The sequence below is a fragment of the Schistocerca gregaria genome, chromosome 1 (genome assembly GCF_023897955.1).
Source record: "Schistocerca gregaria isolate iqSchGreg1 chromosome 1, iqSchGreg1.2, whole genome shotgun sequence".
NCBI classification, from domain to species: domain Eukaryota; kingdom Metazoa; phylum Arthropoda; class Insecta; order Orthoptera; family Acrididae; genus Schistocerca; species Schistocerca gregaria.
The window spans coordinates 316,315,599-316,333,336 of record NC_064920.1 but is presented as its reverse complement, the minus strand read 5'-3'; the positions used below and the strand labels follow the sequence as shown (position 1 = coordinate 316,333,336).

Here is a 17,738-nt window from a genome sequence, read left to right as displayed (position 1 = left end):
AACTTCGCATGCTTTTTCCGTTGCCTCTGCAACAGCGTTCGGACATTTTTTGTGTACCACGGGGGATCCGTTCCATCTCTTACCGGTTTATGAGGTATGAATATCTCAATTGCTGTTGCTACTATATCTTTGAATTTGAGCCACATTTCGTCTACATTTGCATAGTTCGGAAGGAATGGAATTTGTCTTTTAGGAAGGCTTCTAGTGACGCTTTATCCGCTTTTTTAAATAAAATTATTTTGCGTTTGTTTCTGATGGATTTGGAAGAAATGATATTGAGCCTAGCTACAACGACCTTGTGATCTCTAATCCCTGTATCAGTCATGATGCTCTCTGTCAGCTCTGGATTGTTTGTGGCTAAGAGGTCAAGTGTGTTTTCGCAACCATTTACAATTCGCGTGGGTTCGTGGACTAACTGCTCGAAATAATTTTCGGAGAAAGCATTTAGGACAATCTCGGAAGACGTTTTCTGCCTACCACCGGTTTTGAACAAGTATTTTTGCCAACATACCGAGGGTAGGCTGAAGTCCCCACCAACTATAACCGTATGAGTGGGGTATTTATTTGTTACGAGACTCAAACTTTCTCTGAACTGTTCCGCAACTGTATCATCGGAGTCTGGGGGTCGGTAGAAGGAGCCAATTATTAACTTAATTCGGCTATTAAGTATAACCTCCACCCATACCAATTCGCACGGAGTATCTACTTCGACTTCACTACAAGATAAACCACTACTGACAGACACAAACACTCCACCACCAATTCTGCCTAATCTATCTTTCCTGAACCCCGTCTGAGACTTCGTAAAAATTTCTGCAGAACTTATTTCAAGCTTCAGCCAGCTTTCTGTACCTATAACGGTATCAGCTTCTGTGCTTTCTATTAGCGCTTGAAGTTCAGGGACTTTTCCAGTGCAACTACAACAATTTACAACTATAATTCCGACTGTTCCTTGATCCAAGCACGTCCTGTAATTGCCATGCAACCTTTGACATTGCAGCCCACCCCGTACTTTCCCGAGGCCTTCTAACCTAAAAAACCGCCCAGTCCACGCCACATAGCCTCCGCTACCCGTGTAGCCGCCAGCTGAGTGTATTGAACTCCTGACCTATTCAGCGGGACCCGAAACCCCACCACCCTATGGCGCAAGTCAAGGAATCTGCAGCCAACACGGTCGCAAAACCGTCTGAGCCTCTGATTCAGACCATCCACCCGGCTCTGCACCAAAGGTCCGCAGTCGGTTCTGTCAACGATGCTGCAGATGGTGAGCTCTGCCTTCATCTCGTAAGCAAGACCGGCAGCCTTCACCAAATCAGATAGCCGCTGGAATCCAGAGAGAATTTCCTCAGATCGAAAGCGACACACGTCATTAGTGCCGACATGTGCCACCACATTGGAGCTCCCAACTACCAGTAAGCCCACCCTCTGCGATTGCCCGGACCTTGAAGGCTGAGAATGATCCTCTGAAACAGGGCAGGGAGCTGCATCTGGCTCAGCCAGAGACAGTGCCTGAAACCGGTTTGTCAGACGCACCGGGGAGGCTTTCTGATCAGCCTCCGGGGACGCCTTTCGCTGCCTGCCACGCCTTGAACGACCTCCCAATCAACCACAGGCGAGGGCTCAGCAACCGGGGCAACCACAGCGGCAGACCGATCTGGGGACAGATGGGACGAGGTTGACATCCCCGTGATACCCAAGTCCGGCTCCCTACAGTGGTGCCCATTGGCAACAGCCTCAAGCTGCGCGACCGAAGTCAGTGCCGATTGCAGCTGTGAGCGAAGGGATGCCAAGTCAGCCCTCATCCGAACACAGCAATCGCACTCCCTGTCCATTCTAATCGATGTTGAACAAGAGTTACTGAAACACGAGTCCGTACCTAGATAACGCAAGCGAAACACGCAAAGAATGTATCAACTAACCTGTACAAATGCCTAACGACTGCGCTACAATCTGCTGAATTTACGATTACAGTAACTAAAACTCGAAATTGCACCTCCTATATGAAACTCACACGCAATTTAAATAAGAATCTACCAAGTAAACACTAAAGCGCGATGCTACCACTGTCAAATACTATAATACGCCCGAAATATATGAATTAAACAATGCAAGTACCCAAAAACACGCAAAGAAATTAATTAAACTATCTAACAAATAAGTAAGCTAGGGTTATACGACTTGCTGCTGCAGCTGCTTATCCAACGGCGGCAGGGAGCACAATCAGATTTCTGTACACACCGGTACCTCAAATACACAGTAGCATGTCCTCTTGCATACCTGTATTCGCCGTGGCATACTACCCTGAAGTTCATCAAGGACTGTTGGTCCAGATTGTGCCACTCCTCAACGGACGTTCGGCGTAGATCCCTCAGAGTATTTGTTGGGTCACGTCGTCCATAAACAGCTCTTTCCAATCTATCCCAGGGATGTTCGATAGGGTTCATGTCTGGAGAACATGCTGGCCACTCTAGTCGGGCGTTGTGTTTATCCTGAAGGAAGTAATTCACAAGATGTGCATGATGGGGGGCACGAATTGTCGTCCATGAAGAATGCCTCGCCAACATGCTGCCGATATAATTGCAGTATCGGTCGGAGGATTGCATTCACGTAATGTACAGCCATTACGACGCCTTCCATGACCACCAGTGGCGTACGTCGGCCCCATTTAATGACACACCAAAAAGGCAGGGAACCTCCACTTTGCTGCACTCGCTGGACAGTGTAAGGCGTTCAGCCTTACCCAGTTGCCTCCAAACACGTCTCCATCGATTTTCTGGTTGAAGTCATTTGCGACCCTCATCGGTGAAGAGAATGTGATGCCAATCCTGAGCGGTCCATTCGGCATGTTTTTGGGCCCATCTGTACCGCTCTGCATGGTGTTGCGGTTGCAAAGATGGACCTCGCCATAGACGTCGAGAGTGAAGTTGCGCATCATGCAGCTTATTGCGCAAAGTTTGAGTCGTAACACGACGTCCTGTGGTTGCACGAAAAGCGTTATTCAAAATGGTGGCGTTGCTGTCAGGGTTCCTCCAAGCCATAATCCGTAGGTAGCGGTCATTCACTGCAGTACTAGCCCTTGGGCGGCCTAAGCGAGGCATGTCATCGACAGTTCTTGTCTCTCTGTTTCCGAAAGCATCGCTTTGGTTCACTCCGAGACGCCTTGACACTTCCCTTTTCCCTTGTTGAGAACCCTTCTTGGTACAAAGTAACAATGCGGACGCGATCGAACCGCGGTGTTTGATCTTCTAGGCATGGTTGAACTTCAGACAACATGAGCTGTGTACGCCCTATCTCGTGGAATGATTGGGACTGATCGGCTGTCGGACCCCCTCCGTCTAATAGCCGCTGCTCATGCACGGTTGTTTAGTGACATCTCTGAACAGTCAAAGGGTCTGTGTCTTTGATGCAATGCCCACAGTCGACATCTATCTTCAGTAGTTCTGGGAACCAGGGTGATGCAAAACTTTTTTTGATGAGTATATTTGACTCCGTTCCAAATGAAAGCACGATTGTTCAGGGGATTAAAAATTAATTGCAAATAGTTCTCCCGAGAAACGCTGACTGATCTCGGATCAGGAAATCTTAATACCGATATCTACGCCAAAAACAGTTTTCCACACACTGTTTACACAACGCCAAGTTGCGATATTCTACCAGGGAACAACTTCACAACAAGCGTTGTACAATTACATTATTCTGTGGAGAAAGATAATTTCAATGCATCTATACCTAAAATCATGGTGATGTCTTTCCCCGAACCCTCACTAGCGCAAGATCTTCGTAGGAGCAAATCGCAAAGCTCTAGATTATTGGTTGCTAAATGGCCTTAATCCAAGAAGATGCTATTCGTCTCAACGTTGGAAATTTAAGCTACATGGATATCTACTAGAAGAATGTTGGGAAGAGAATTTAGCAATAGAAAATAATAAGTTCCCAAAACTATCATACTATGTCCCCACCTACATGGCACTGAAATATCGGTAATAAAATGTAAGGACAATCTCTGAACGCGGACTGTGAACGTGAGTTTATTAGGTCAGTTACAGGCATAACTAGAAAACATAAAATAGAAACGATGACTTGCTGAATATCTGCAGCTTAGAAGAAACCAACATAAAACATAAAAAACACCTGTTTGAGCCTCACGTAGGTTATGCTCAACAGATGGAGAATCATCATACTATACAGTTTACGGATATTCCACCTAGGGCCGTACCGAGCCTGCAGCCACAGAGGGAGTGGGAAGCCGATCGGACGAAAAAAAAAAAAAAAAGTCGGTTTAAGAATTATCCGGCCGATATGCGTCAGTTCTCTTAGCTCTTATCCTTCGCCTAGGAGAAGAAGACTTTCTCTGGACTCACAATTAGATACAGTGGCTAAGCGGTTCTAGGCGCTTCAATCCAGAATCGCGCTGCTGATACGGTCCCAGGTTCGAATCCTGCCTCGGGCATGGATGTGTGTGATGTCCTTAGGTTACTTACGTTTAAGTAGTTCTAGGTCTATGGGACTGGTGACCTCAGATGTTAAGTCCCACAGTGCCTAGAACCAGACAGCTAAACACACGTTGTTGTCACAGATTCATTTCACCCAGTTAGATTCTGAAAGAAAGCACTAGTACTGAACAGACTTGTATCGCTAACACGGTTCATATGGCAACAGTGCACCTGGGTCACGCAGTTGCAGTCTACTCGCTCTTCTTCTGCAATGGATACTTTGATGCTACTTCTTTCCGGTATTACAAGTTCTCAGGGGTCGCCGGCCGGGTGCTGAAGCATGACACTATTTTTGTCTGTTTCTGCCGACTGAGGACTGCAGCGTGTCGTCATTATGGAGCAGCAAGCAAAAATTGTGGAAGGTACGTGTAATTTACTTATCCCTCCGTCCAGTAATTCTGCGGCTCCCAAGTATCAATTGATGTGGTTACCTGTGAAAGTAAAAAAAAAAAAAATCACGAATAAGCATTCTGTGACTGATTAATAAATCTCGCCGCTCGGTCTTGTTGGGCGTTTTGTCACGGTTCACGCGGGTCCCCCGTCGGAGGCTCAAGTCCTCCCGCGGGCAGGAGTGTGTGGTTCAAATGGTTCTGAGCACTATGGGACTTAACTTCTGAGGTCATCAGTCCCGGACTGAAGCGGCTAGAACCGCTTGGCCACAACGGCCGGCAGGAGTGTGTGTGTTGTCCTCAGCGTTAGTTAGTTTAAGTTACATTAAGTAGTGTGTAAGTCCAGGGACCGATGACCTCAGTATTTTTGTTCCATGGGAACTACCACCACCACCAAATAATTGTCGTTGTACTTATAGACAGCTACATATTCTTTTATCTACGCTGAGCCCTCTCATGCAAACAAGCGTTTTCTCTGACATCGGTCATTATACTGATCAAGCTAGTAATATCCTAAGATCACTGAAAATAGGCCTTAACGACGTATTAGCTATTTTGTGCTTACTACAGTGCAAATGAAGCTCAGTACATCTTAAAACATAAAAAATCTTAGTGTTCTTTGTCAATGACTCCGATAGATTCTTAATTGGTATAATTCTTGTACCAGTGGAGCACTGCGAAACTTCCGTACTTTTATACTCGTAGTTATGAAGCTGGGCATCCATCATGCTCTTCTTCTGCCTACGTCAATTAAAAGCCACTTTTATCTCAAAAATTTCCACAAATATTAAGCTTTAGTGCAAAATTGGTAGGCACTGTTAGAAACCGGTTAAAGAACCTTTCTAATGATAACAAGATTATGAAAAGTAAAGTTGCCACCCACTCACAATATAGTGGAGATGCTGAGTCGCAGGTGGGTACAACAAAAAACTGTCACAAATAAAGCTTTCGGTCAGTAAGGCCTTCGTCAGCAATAGACGACACACACACACACACACACACATACACACGCACGCACACACACACACACACACACACACACACACACACACACACACACACACACACATACAGAGAGAGAGAGAGAGAGAGAGAGAGAGAGAGAGAGAGAGAGATTGCAGTCTCAGTTAACTGAAACCACACACAAGTGGCAACTTTCCTTTTCATAATATTGTTGCTTTCCATCCTGGATTTTCTGTTGTTTGACTTTCTAATGGTAACTATTTCAAACCTGTACGATCAGTATGCTTTGGCTCTGAGCTCTATGGGACTTAGGTCATCAGTCCCCTATAACTTAGAACTACTTAAACGTAACTAATATAATGACATCACACACATCCATGCCCGAGTTAGGATTCGAACCTGTGATCGTAGCGGTGGCGCGGTTCCAAACTGAAGCGCCTAGAACCGCACGGCCACAGCGGCCGGCTCAGTATGCTTTGATAAAAAGGCATGTTGACTTGAGAAATAATATATTTGATCAATTCTCGCTGCCATTTGTTTTCGTTGTGCTTCATTTTTATGAAGCCTATTTACAAAATTAAAATTAGTTAAATAAGTGTCGAAAAACTGAATAAATATAGTTTTCTGGGGGAGGAGGGTCGCTATTAGATCTGCCAGGGGCGCAGGATCTCTGGTTTTCATTTCTAGCAGCGATTTCGGCCCATCTTTCGCGTGAATTAACTTCAAGTACAGCTACGTTAATATTCAGGTGCTCTTTTGTTACTTACTGATGATGAAGCAGGGTCCTCATATTCAGTCACCAACTTCGCCCCAAATTACGTTGGCGATACATCGACGAAAATAAAGCATTTTATGATGGCACGGGCTTTCGGATTGTCTATTTTAATGAAACAAACGTAGAACGACTGTTTTATAAAAGCTTTCAGCAGATCAAGTAACTATCTAAGTTTTCTTGTAGAGCAATATGTAACAACGCAACGAAGGAAAACTTCACTGAACTGAAAGCTGACATTGTCAGACCGCGAACGTTACTTCTTGGTCTCATCGAAACATTCCCGCTTAAGAAAACGTTTTAGAAGATTGTATGTGAGTAACAAAGTGCAGCATTTGCTCATAATGATTCACAATACCGGTACAGTGCATAGTAAAGAGTATTCAAAGGCACCACAGCTTTAACGCGGAGTCTAATTCCTATGTTCGTATGATTTTGCTTTGAAAATAAAAGAAAAACCCACCTCCAGCTACTTCAGAATTGTGTCGTCCTTTGGAGCCGGGAAAAATGGAAAATTAAATTGGTATGCGTGTTCACGTAATTCTCAGAGAGGAAAATTTCATTAACAACGCGACGCGCACTGCTAAATTGCGCCATTTAACGTTATTCCGCACCCGGAGGCATATGACTTTTATTCGGTCGCTCTGTTGCTGAGAGGAGCGCTCAAGCAAAAATGAAACGCACTCAGCGAAAGCTGCTGTAAATATGGTTAGATCCTCATCATAATGGCTAAGTAAAGGGATGGCACGTAGAGTCTTCTCAGAAGCTTATTTAAAGAGAGAGTAAATAACTGTGTGGATATTTTCGAGTGAAAATTTCCCTTAAAGATGTATTTAATACTTCAATATACGTGGAACAGCAGCTGCTTGATGTTAAAATGTACAGTTTTGATGCGCCCTGGTTAAATCTGAATCACGTGTACTAACCGCTCCGATGTATGAACCATGCGAGCTAGGAATACAACTTGTAAAGCAGTGCTTGACAGCCCTACACTCTCCATGGCATTGTTTTCTAGTAATGATATTTACGTTTGTGAAGCATATCCTAGACAGTTTCCACAAGCGCAGTAACGCCTACTAATTGTAATTGCTATTATATTTTCGTTGTTTTAATTTCATGGGACACGAAAATACTGAAAAGCGAAAGAGTCGTAGAAGCTTTTCTTGAAACGGTGGAATACAGGTCTACTATAGACGCGTAAAGAATTTCAACAGACATCACTGCTTCATGTAAAAAAGTATGTCGTACATTAGATCAGGACGACTTGTATGCGTTTCATTGTTTTTGGATGCAACACCAGCTCGACAGCGATGGTAAACAACCACAGGAATTTACCATTGGGTTATCAGTAAGTGGCGATTAATTCAATTAATGCCTTCACTGGCGCAGCTTCAATGCATCGACATACCTCTAACACATACTGTAGCTGAGCCCTGTTTTGTAATTTGCATTTGTGGTGCAGTTTGATTGGGCGTCATTTAACTGTCCTGTTGCCTAACTGAAACTTCTTACAAACTCACGTAAGGGGACGTCCTGCAAAATTTTTTGCTGTTGACGTTACGAGAGGTTACTATGTCTATCAAATTGCTATAGTTCAATTCTTTTATGTTGGCGGTTCGCGCATGCCCGCCCAGACGCTGGAGATTGCTGCGTTGCCAGTTGTACGCACCAAGAGAAGGAGCGCCATAGTATAGTTCGTAAACTTACGTTTAGGGGGGAGCGCGCAGTTTATGAAGTAAAGCCACCACGGCCGCATTAACCCTTTCGCTGCTACAGAGACGTGCTCCCCGCATTCCGCGATGTGCGCAATTTTGTCATCACTGCACTGCTCGCCTGTGCAGACACATGGTGTTTTTTCGACTGCTTTGACACACTTTATCATTCGATTTCATAAAAACTATTTGGCCCAAAAATTCGATTTTTACACTCTTCTTGACTGATATCTTCCCCCCATAAATGACTTAATTTTGTTTCGATATTCAACGTAGTTATTGTGCAGCATTAGATGTAGTAAACCAATGCACGAAATTTTGAAGAGTTTGCAGAGGTAAAAGTCCATAGCGCATACTTTCCATATGGTCGATTTTAGATGCCACTAGAAATTTCAAAAAATTACATTCAAACGAATAAAATTCATGAAGTAATACACTTCGATATTGTTTTTAAATAAAGAAAAAATTATGCACCAAACGAGGTTTGAACCCAAAACCTTTCGCTGAGCAGCCATACACTTTAACCATTACACTAATGCAGCTCGTCATTTAATGCATCTAACGGAGGACTTTAAAATAGCACGCAAAATACCGACAAACAGCGTTGGTATGATTATGAATTACTCACGTTTCGTCGAAGTACAATAGGAAGTAATAATTACCGCTGTTCTTTATTGCGAAAAAGCGGTTAGTGAGAATGATACAAACACCTTTCTTTGCTATCACGTGAATTAGGAAGCTTATTGTTTGTTTGGTTTAATTAATTAATGGAATATGAAGTAATTGGTATAAGTAATGCTTTTTTCAAGCTTTCTATAAAGCAAGTCTGCTATCAAGACATTGCTTTTGTTCAATTACTTTATTTATGACTGAACGTTTCTAAAGCAGAAGACACTCGTCCGTGCTCTGCGCTGCAGTCGAGCTCTGGCAACGTCTTTCTCTGTTCATTGGTTGACTGTGTTTTGTGACGTCATGTGCGCAGAACGAACCTAAACTCGGCCGCCAACATAAATGACGCGCACTTTAATAGCCTTTTAGTATAAAAGAGATTATGAGGACTCCAGTCATCGGCTCACACAGTTAAATCCAAAACATTATCTGTCCAATACATCGGCTGTCCGTTTCACATTCACTGGCCATCAAGATCGAATGACCGTAATCTGTCTTGTATCCTGACCTAATGGCGGCCCAAGTTCGACTCAAACATCGGCAAGGGGACCTCACAAACGGTGACTTACGCTGTGGTCAGAGCTTGTCTTGGGAGCGCTGACTATTTGGCCAGCGTCAAAGAAGCTCACAGTATACAAAGTGGTCAGAAACAATCTGAAAAGCTTGTAAGGGTGCTGCAGGGTAGTTTCCGAGTTAATTAGCGTTCAAGTTAGCCAACCAGGCCGTTGCCCGCGCAAATTCAAGCAGATCGTCGGAGACAGTGTCGACAAACGTGTTCTTCGTTTTGTTGCCTAAAACCGAACAAGAGAGCGATACAGACATTGAACATGAGACTCTAGTAAGGATCGAACCCGAGCTATGGTCTACTCTACGAGAAGATCTGACGCTAATTACATATGGTTGGCCTCTTGAGTTTGCGCAAGCTACGGCCTGATTGACTGATTTCAATGCTAATTAACTCGGAAAAGGTGCAATGTGTCGAATTATTTATCTTAACATTTATTTCTCGGGACAGTCTGTCCTTCAATACCCATACAAGGCTTTTCAGACTGTTTCTGATCAACGTCTATTATCATGTTGCCCTCAGCTACCGCTCGTGGCCCTTATTTAAGGATTCGCAGCGGCTGTTGAAGGCAATGCGTTTCGCCGGGCAACACTGACTGAGGGAGGAGACCAGCCGTGCCATTTCGCTGGATTTCTACCGCATTATTACTTTTGATGACTTTGTTAATTCCGTGTGACGACGTGCCTCTTGACTCCGGTACTTTCTTATAAAACTATCTTGTTCTATTTTGGCTCTAGTGGACTTTGACACGGCACCTATGATCTGGTTTACTTATTCTACTGTGTTTCAGTTGTGAATAAACCCGAGTATTAAAGTCAGTGTCGAGTCCTTCTGTTGGTATATCAGCTGCGTTACATATCAGCCTGTAGGGAAGGATGAACAGTAAAGTCTGCAGACAAAAGCTGTACACAGGAGATGAATATCTGCTCGCATTATGAACCTCATTAACTGGCACAAAAATGTCCGCACAAGAGGAGTGAAATATGTGTAGCAGTCGATAGTGGGAACATTGAAATAAAAAGCAAATAGTGTCAATCAGTAGTTTTATCTGTGGAGTATTGACTATTGTAATGAGGATTTTATGTGCATAACAATGAAACACATATATCTTCACACTCACCGTAAATTGTACACATATTTATACGAACTAATTATGTTGCCGTTGTTTATACTACCAGTTCTTGAAAATATTTGCCATTCCGTCTAAAACATTATCAGAATATCAGTAGAGATTTTGTTACAAAATTATGCTTTGTGCTACAAAGAGATCGACAGTTATAGTGCTTGAATTTGTTGGTAGTCAGTTTAGAGACACTTCTACTCAACAGTTCCTGGCCGCAAACGCATTATCCATTACTCACTTGCAGGCTACTTGCTGTTTCTGGGTTGGCCTCCAGGAAGACTGTGGTTTTAATTCCTCTCGCTTCAGTTGACACACATCATACGTGCGTGCTGAAACAAAAGAAAATACTCCTTATTTAACGTGATAGCGTGTTCGTCGATTCACAAAGTCTCTATTAACCTGGAAGTAGAAGCTACAGTTAGTGATTCTTTTATCAAATACTGATCTGTAAATCAGTTAATCCCAGTTTTCGAAGCAAAGTAAGTCATTTATTGCTTGAAATATATCATACATTTTCCAGTCTAATAGTTTAGTGATTTGTGCAATAACAATCATTTTCTCAAAAATGTCGACCAGTGGACTATTTTATTGTGTTTATGTTTCGAATTCTCACCTGTTTCTGTTTCACTCAATTTTATTTCATAGTAATTTAAATTACCTTCATTTTTATTATAAAAAAATAAATTTCAAGAAGACTTAATCAGACTAGTGGCTTTTGGTAGAGCCTTCAGTACGGAAAAGTACACTCCTGGAAATGGAAAAAAGAACACATTGACACCGGTGTGTCAGACCCACCACACTTACTCCGGACACTGCGAGAGGGCTGTACAAGCAATGATCACACGCACGGCACAGCGGACACACCAGGAACCGCGGTGTTGGCCGTCGAATGGCGCTAGCTGCGCAGCATTTGTGCACCGCCGCCGTCAGTGTCAGCCAGTTTGCCGTGGCATACGGAGCTCCATCGCAGTCTTTAACACTGGTAGCATGCCGCGACAGCGTGGACGTGAACCGTATGTGCAGTTGACGGACATTGAGCGAGGGCGTATAGTGGGCATGCGGGAGGCCGGGTGGACGTACCGCCGAATTGCTCAACACGTGGGGCGTGAGGTCTCCACAGTACATCGATGTCGTCGCCAGTGGTCGGCGGAAGGTGCACGTGCCCGTCGACCTGGGACCGGACCGCAGCGCGCACGGATGCACGCCAAGACCGTAGGATGCTACGCAGTGCCGTAGGGGACCGCACCGCCACTTCCCAGCAAATTAGGGACACTGTTGCTCCTGGGGTATCGGCGAGGACCATTCGCAACCGCTTCTGCCTTGGTGCCAATGATGGTCGTATGCGTGTTTGGCGCCGTGCAGGTGAGCGCCACAATCAGGACTGCATACGACCGAGGCACACAGGGCCAACACCCGGCATCATGGTGTGGGGAGCGATCTCCTACACTGGCCGTACACCTCTGGTGATCGTCGAGGGGACACTGAATAGTGCACGGTACATCCAAACCGTCATCGAACCCATCGTTCTACCATTCCTAGACCGGCAGGGGAACTTGCTGTTCCAACAGGACAATGCACGTCCGCATGTATCCCGTGCCACCCAACGTGCTCTAGAAGGTGTAAGTCAACTACCCTGGCCAGCAAGATCTCCGGATCTGTCCCGCATTGAGCATGTTTGGGACTGGATGAAGCGTCGTCTCACGCGGTCTGCACGTCCAGCACGAACGCTGGTCCAACTGAGGCGCCAGGTGGAAATGGCATGGCAAGCCGTTCCACAGGACTACTTCCAGCATCTCTACGATCGTCTCCATGGGAGAATAGCAGCCTGCATTGCTGCGAAAGGTGGATATACACTGTACTAGTGCCGACATTGTGCATGCTCTGTTGCCTGTGTCTATGTGCCTGTGGTTCTGTCAGTGTGATCAAGTGATGTATGTGACCCCAGGAATGTGTCAATAAAGTTTCCCCTTCCTGGGACAATGAATTCACGGTGTTCTTATTTCAATTTCCAGGAGTGTATTTTAATCCTAATCTACATATGTGTCTGAAACGGTATGAAAGTATTCATTAGTTCCATGTAACGATTGCGTAAAGGTATTTTCTCTTTTCTGTTTTTCCAAAGTAAAATTGGTCGCGAAGTTAAAACTACAATGAAAATCCGGTGAAGCTTTATGCACGAGTGTTGCACAGTGTTTCTGTTATGCTTTCAGTTCTAGGTGGACAGCGAGCACGTAAAGAATCTTGGAGACATAAAGTCTCCTGCCAAGTGTGAAGTGCGTGCTGTCATTCCATTTCTTCACTCTGAGATGTTCTGCCTGATTTCATACAGTCCACATAAAGTAACTGTCATGTGTGACAGCAAAGTATTGTAATGGTCAGGAACTTTGAAGCACGATCTATAGACGTTCAAGCTGCAGGCAATCAAGGAAGGAAGCGAGTGTCAACCGATGATCTTGTTCTACAACTACGTCTACATCAACATCTACATGTACTCCAGTAGCCACCGTACAGTGCGTCGCAAGGGTACCCTGTACATTACTTGTCATTTTCATTCCTGTTCCACTCGCAGAGAGGGAAGAACGACTATCTATGTGCCTCTGCACAAACCCTGATATCTCTTCTCTTCATAGTCGTTACGTGAAATATACGTTCGCGGCAGTAGAATCGTTCTACAGTCAACTGCAAAAGTCTGTTCTCTACATCTTCTCTGTAGTGCTCCACGAAGAGAACGTTACTTCCCTTCAGTGATTCCCACTTGAGTTCCCGAAGCATCTCTGTAATACTTGCATGTTGCTCGAACCTACCGGTAACAAATCTAGGAGCCCGTCTTTGAACTGCCTCAGTGTCTTCCTTTATCCGACCTGAAATCAAGTTTCGTAGCACAGAGCGGATCAGGTGGTGGATAGGGGCCAAGGTCAATTACTGTTAATTATACAAGAACACACACAACTTTATTCCTCAAACCAATGGACAGTTTTCTCTTTAAAACAACAAAGATCAATTCACGGCTGAGTGCCCTAATAACTTCTCCAGAATAAGTTTAAATGACTGCTTTTAAAACACAAGGATTTAGAGTGACGGCTGAAAGCCTTACTTAAGTAAAATAACAATATCTTCTCAGCTAAAGGATGAATTATTATTGCAGATCAGCTAAGGAAATTCTTTAAAAGCCAAGCATTTAAAAATTCCGCTAGAGGACATATTAAAGAAAATTCAAGTTAATTCTTCGGCTGAAAGCCCAATTAAAAAAAAATCTTTTCGTTATGAAGGAGAGACTTTTAAGATAAGCCTTTACACAGTACAACAGAAAAACTTGAAGTATCTTGTCGGCCGAAGGCTAAAGCAATTACTAAAGAATAATTAAAGACAACCTTAAGCTAAAGATTTACGGAACACGGGTGAAGGCCGTTTCAAGAATTCAAGATATTTAAAGAGAAACCATACAGACAAGGATTTACATATTAAAGCCACAGATTCTGAAACAAACGCGACTGAAGCCTAAATACAGAGCAACAAGAATTTTAAAAGAAACATGGCTGTAGGACTAATCTTAAAATAGTTGTCATGAAGTTCGGCTGAAGGCCATACACTAAACATAAAACAGACAATATTAATACACGACTGAAGACCTGGCACAGTACCTGCAACCAAATAAAATGACAATCACAAACAACAAACAGCGGTGCTCAGAAATGTTCCAAGGGTCGGCCTGGGGAGGAAACTCTAACCAGTTTACGTGAGACAGGCAGCCAAGCGTAACACTAAACAATCGAGTTGCAACACGACCTAGGGACGGCTGAAGAACCAAACAAACAACCTAATCAATTCCCTCTGTCGCAACTGACCAACTGCCTACTCCAGTACGCAGACAGCATTTATCTACTCAGTGGAAATTACGGAAGCTACACACACTGTCACGTAAACACACTTGCACAAGAACTCGAACAATTGTAAAAGCAATCACTGTGGAACAACAAGGACGAATCAGTTCGACACACGAGTTTCCACAAGCGGTTGGCGACCAAATACACGTCGTCCGATGAGACTACCGACCAGATTACAAACCCAAGTCGTTCCCACTCAAATTACGTGTGTCCGCGACGGTCGGGCGAGTCTTGGCTGTACGAAGCTGACTGCAACTACAACCCAATTCCAACTCCATGTCCGCTCGGAACTCGGAGACACGGCGACCCGGGCACCCTAGCTCAGTCCCACCCATGCAGACATAACTCTTCACGATTGGCCATGACATCTTTGCCCAAGGAAGGAACCGACGCACATCCGGCAGGATGGCCAATTGACGAGGCCCAGAAACGGTCAAAGGCCCAATTACACGTCGCCCGATGAGACGACCAACCGAACGACAGCCAACGGTCGTCCCGCTCCAGTCTCCTTCCGTCGGACAGTTCTAGTGTGTCACCAGCGGTCGACGAGCACTGGCTGTCCGAACCTCACTGGCGCTCCGTCCCCGACTTCACTGCTGCTGCGTCCGAACTGAACTCCCGCTGTTGCTGCCACTCACGGGCAGGTAAGGCACGAAGTTAGTTACGCCAGTAAATGGCACAAGAAAACGAGGCGGCAGTGTGGTAAGAGATGATGACAAACAATACACTGCATGAACACGAGTCGCCTACAGCTCACTACCTGGTGCGGATTCCGAACACTCGAACCGTACTCAACAATGGGTCACACTAGTGTCCGACATGCTGCCTCCTTTGCAGATGAACCACACTTTCCACAAATTCTCCCAATAAACGACAGTCGACCATTCGTCTTCCCTACTACAATCCATACGTGCTCATTCCATTTAATATTGGTTTGCAATGTTGGGCCTAAATATCTACTGTGTCCAGCAGTACTCTAGGAATGCTGTACTGAATGTGGGTATGTTTTTCGTACACATCTGCATTAATTCACATTTTTCTACATTTAGAGATAGCTGCCATTCATCACACCAACCAGAAATTATTGTCTAAGTCTTGTATCCTCATACACTCACTCAATGACGACAGCTTGCCGTACGCCACAGCACCATCAGTGAACAGTCACAGACTGTTGCTTATCCTGTCTCCCAGTTCATTTTTGTATATAGAAAGTAACAGCGGCCCTGTCACACTTCTCTGGGGCACTCCTGACGAACACTCGCCTTCGAGTGTAGCATACAGGGTTCCATTACTGTAAAAGTCTTCGAGTCACATACCTCTGAACTTATTCCGTATGCTTGTACATTCATTAACAGTCGGCAATGTGGCACGGTGTAAAATCTACGAATATGGAATCCGGCTGTTGCTCTTCATCCATGTTGTTGTTGTTGTGGTCTTCAGTCCAGAGACTGGTTTGATGCAGCTCTCCATGCTGCTCTATGCTGTGCAAGCTTCATCTCCCAGTGCTTACTAAAACCTACATTCTTCTGAATCTGCTTGGTGTATTCATCTCTTGGTCTCCCTCTACGATTTTTACCCTCCACGCTGCCCTCCAATACTAAGTTGGTGATCCCTTGATGACTCTGAACATGTCCTACCAACCGATCCCTTCTTCTGGTCAAATTGTGCCACAAACTTCTCTTCTCCCCAATCCTATTCAATACTTCCTCATTAGTTATGTGATCTACCCATGTAATCTTCAGGTTTCTTCTGTAGCACCACATTCCGAAAGCTTCTATTCTCTTCTTGTCCAAACTATTTATCATCCATGTTTCACTTCCATACATGGCTACACTCCATACAAATACTTTCAGAAAAGACTTCCTGACACTTAAATATATACTCGATGTTAACAAATTTCTCTTCTTCAGATATACTTTCCTTGCCATTGCCAGTCTACATTTTATATCCTCTCTACTTCAACCACCACCAGTTATTTTGCTCTCCAAATAGCAAAACTCCTTTATTACTTTAAGTGTCTCATTTCCTAATCTAATTCCCTCAGCATCACCCGACTTAATTCTACTACATTCCATTATCCTCGTTTTGCTTTTGTTGATGTTCATCTTATTTACCCCTCTCAAGATACTGTCCATTCCATTCAACTGTTCTTCCAAGTCCTTTGCTGTCTCTGACAGAATTACAATGTCATCGGCAAACCTCAAAGTTTTTATTCCTTCTCCATGGATTTTAATACGTACTCCGAATTTTTCTTTTGTTTCCTTTACTGGTTGCTCAATATATAGATTGAATAACATCGGGGAGAGGCTACAACCCTGTCTTACTCCCTTCCCAACCACTGCTTCCCTGCCATATCCTTCGACCTTAATCTTTCTTCTAAGATAAGTCGTAAGGTCAGTATTGCCGCACGTGTTCCAGTATTTCTACAGAATCCAAACTGATCTTCCCCGAGGTCGGCTTATACTAGTTTTTCCATTCGTCTGTAAAGAATTCTTGTTAGTATTTTGCAGCTGTGGCTTAATAAACTGATAGTTGGGTAATTTTCACATCTATCAACAACTGCTTTCTTTGGGATTAGAATTATTATATCCATCTTGAAGTCTGAGGGTATTTCGCCTGTTTCATTAATCTTGCTCACCAGATGGTAGATTTTTGTCAGGACTGGCTCTCCCAAGTAGTTTCAATGGAATGTTGTCTACTCCGGAGGCCTTGTTTCGACTCAGGTCTTTCAGTGCTCTGTCAAACTCTTCACGCAGTATCTTATCTCCCCTTTCGTCTTCATCTACATCCTCTTCCATTTCCATAATATTTTCCTCAAGTACATCGCCCTTGTATAGACCCTCTATATACTCCTTCCACATTTCTGTTTTCTCCTCTTTGCTTAGAACTGAGTTTCCATCTGAGCTCTTGATATTCATAGAAGTGGTTCTCTTTTCTCCAAAGGTCTCTTTAATTTTCCTGTAGGCAGTATCTATATTACCCCTAGTGAGAAAAGCCTCTACATCCTTACATTTGTCATCTAGCCATCCCTGCTTAGCCATTTTGCACTTCGTGTCGATGTCATTTTTGAGACGTTTGCATTCCTTTTTGCCTGCTTCATTTATTGCATTTTTATATTTTCTCCTTTCATCAATTAAATTCAACATTTCTTCTGTTACCCAAGGATTT

At 44.0% G+C, this 17,738-nt stretch overlaps 1 protein-coding gene across 1 annotated transcript in view; it reads right to left on the bottom strand.

Moving 5' to 3' along the window:
• The window catches only part of LOC126343367 (vasopressin V2 receptor-like), a 710,799-nt gene that overhangs the window by 391,580 nt on the left and 301,481 nt on the right, over window positions 1-17,738 (bottom strand). Inside the window, exon 2 of the mRNA XM_050001932.1 lies at window positions 10,925-11,015. The gene's annotated coding sequence lies outside the window, so the exon portion shown is untranslated. The remainder of the gene's footprint in view (window positions 1-10,924; window positions 11,016-17,738) is intronic.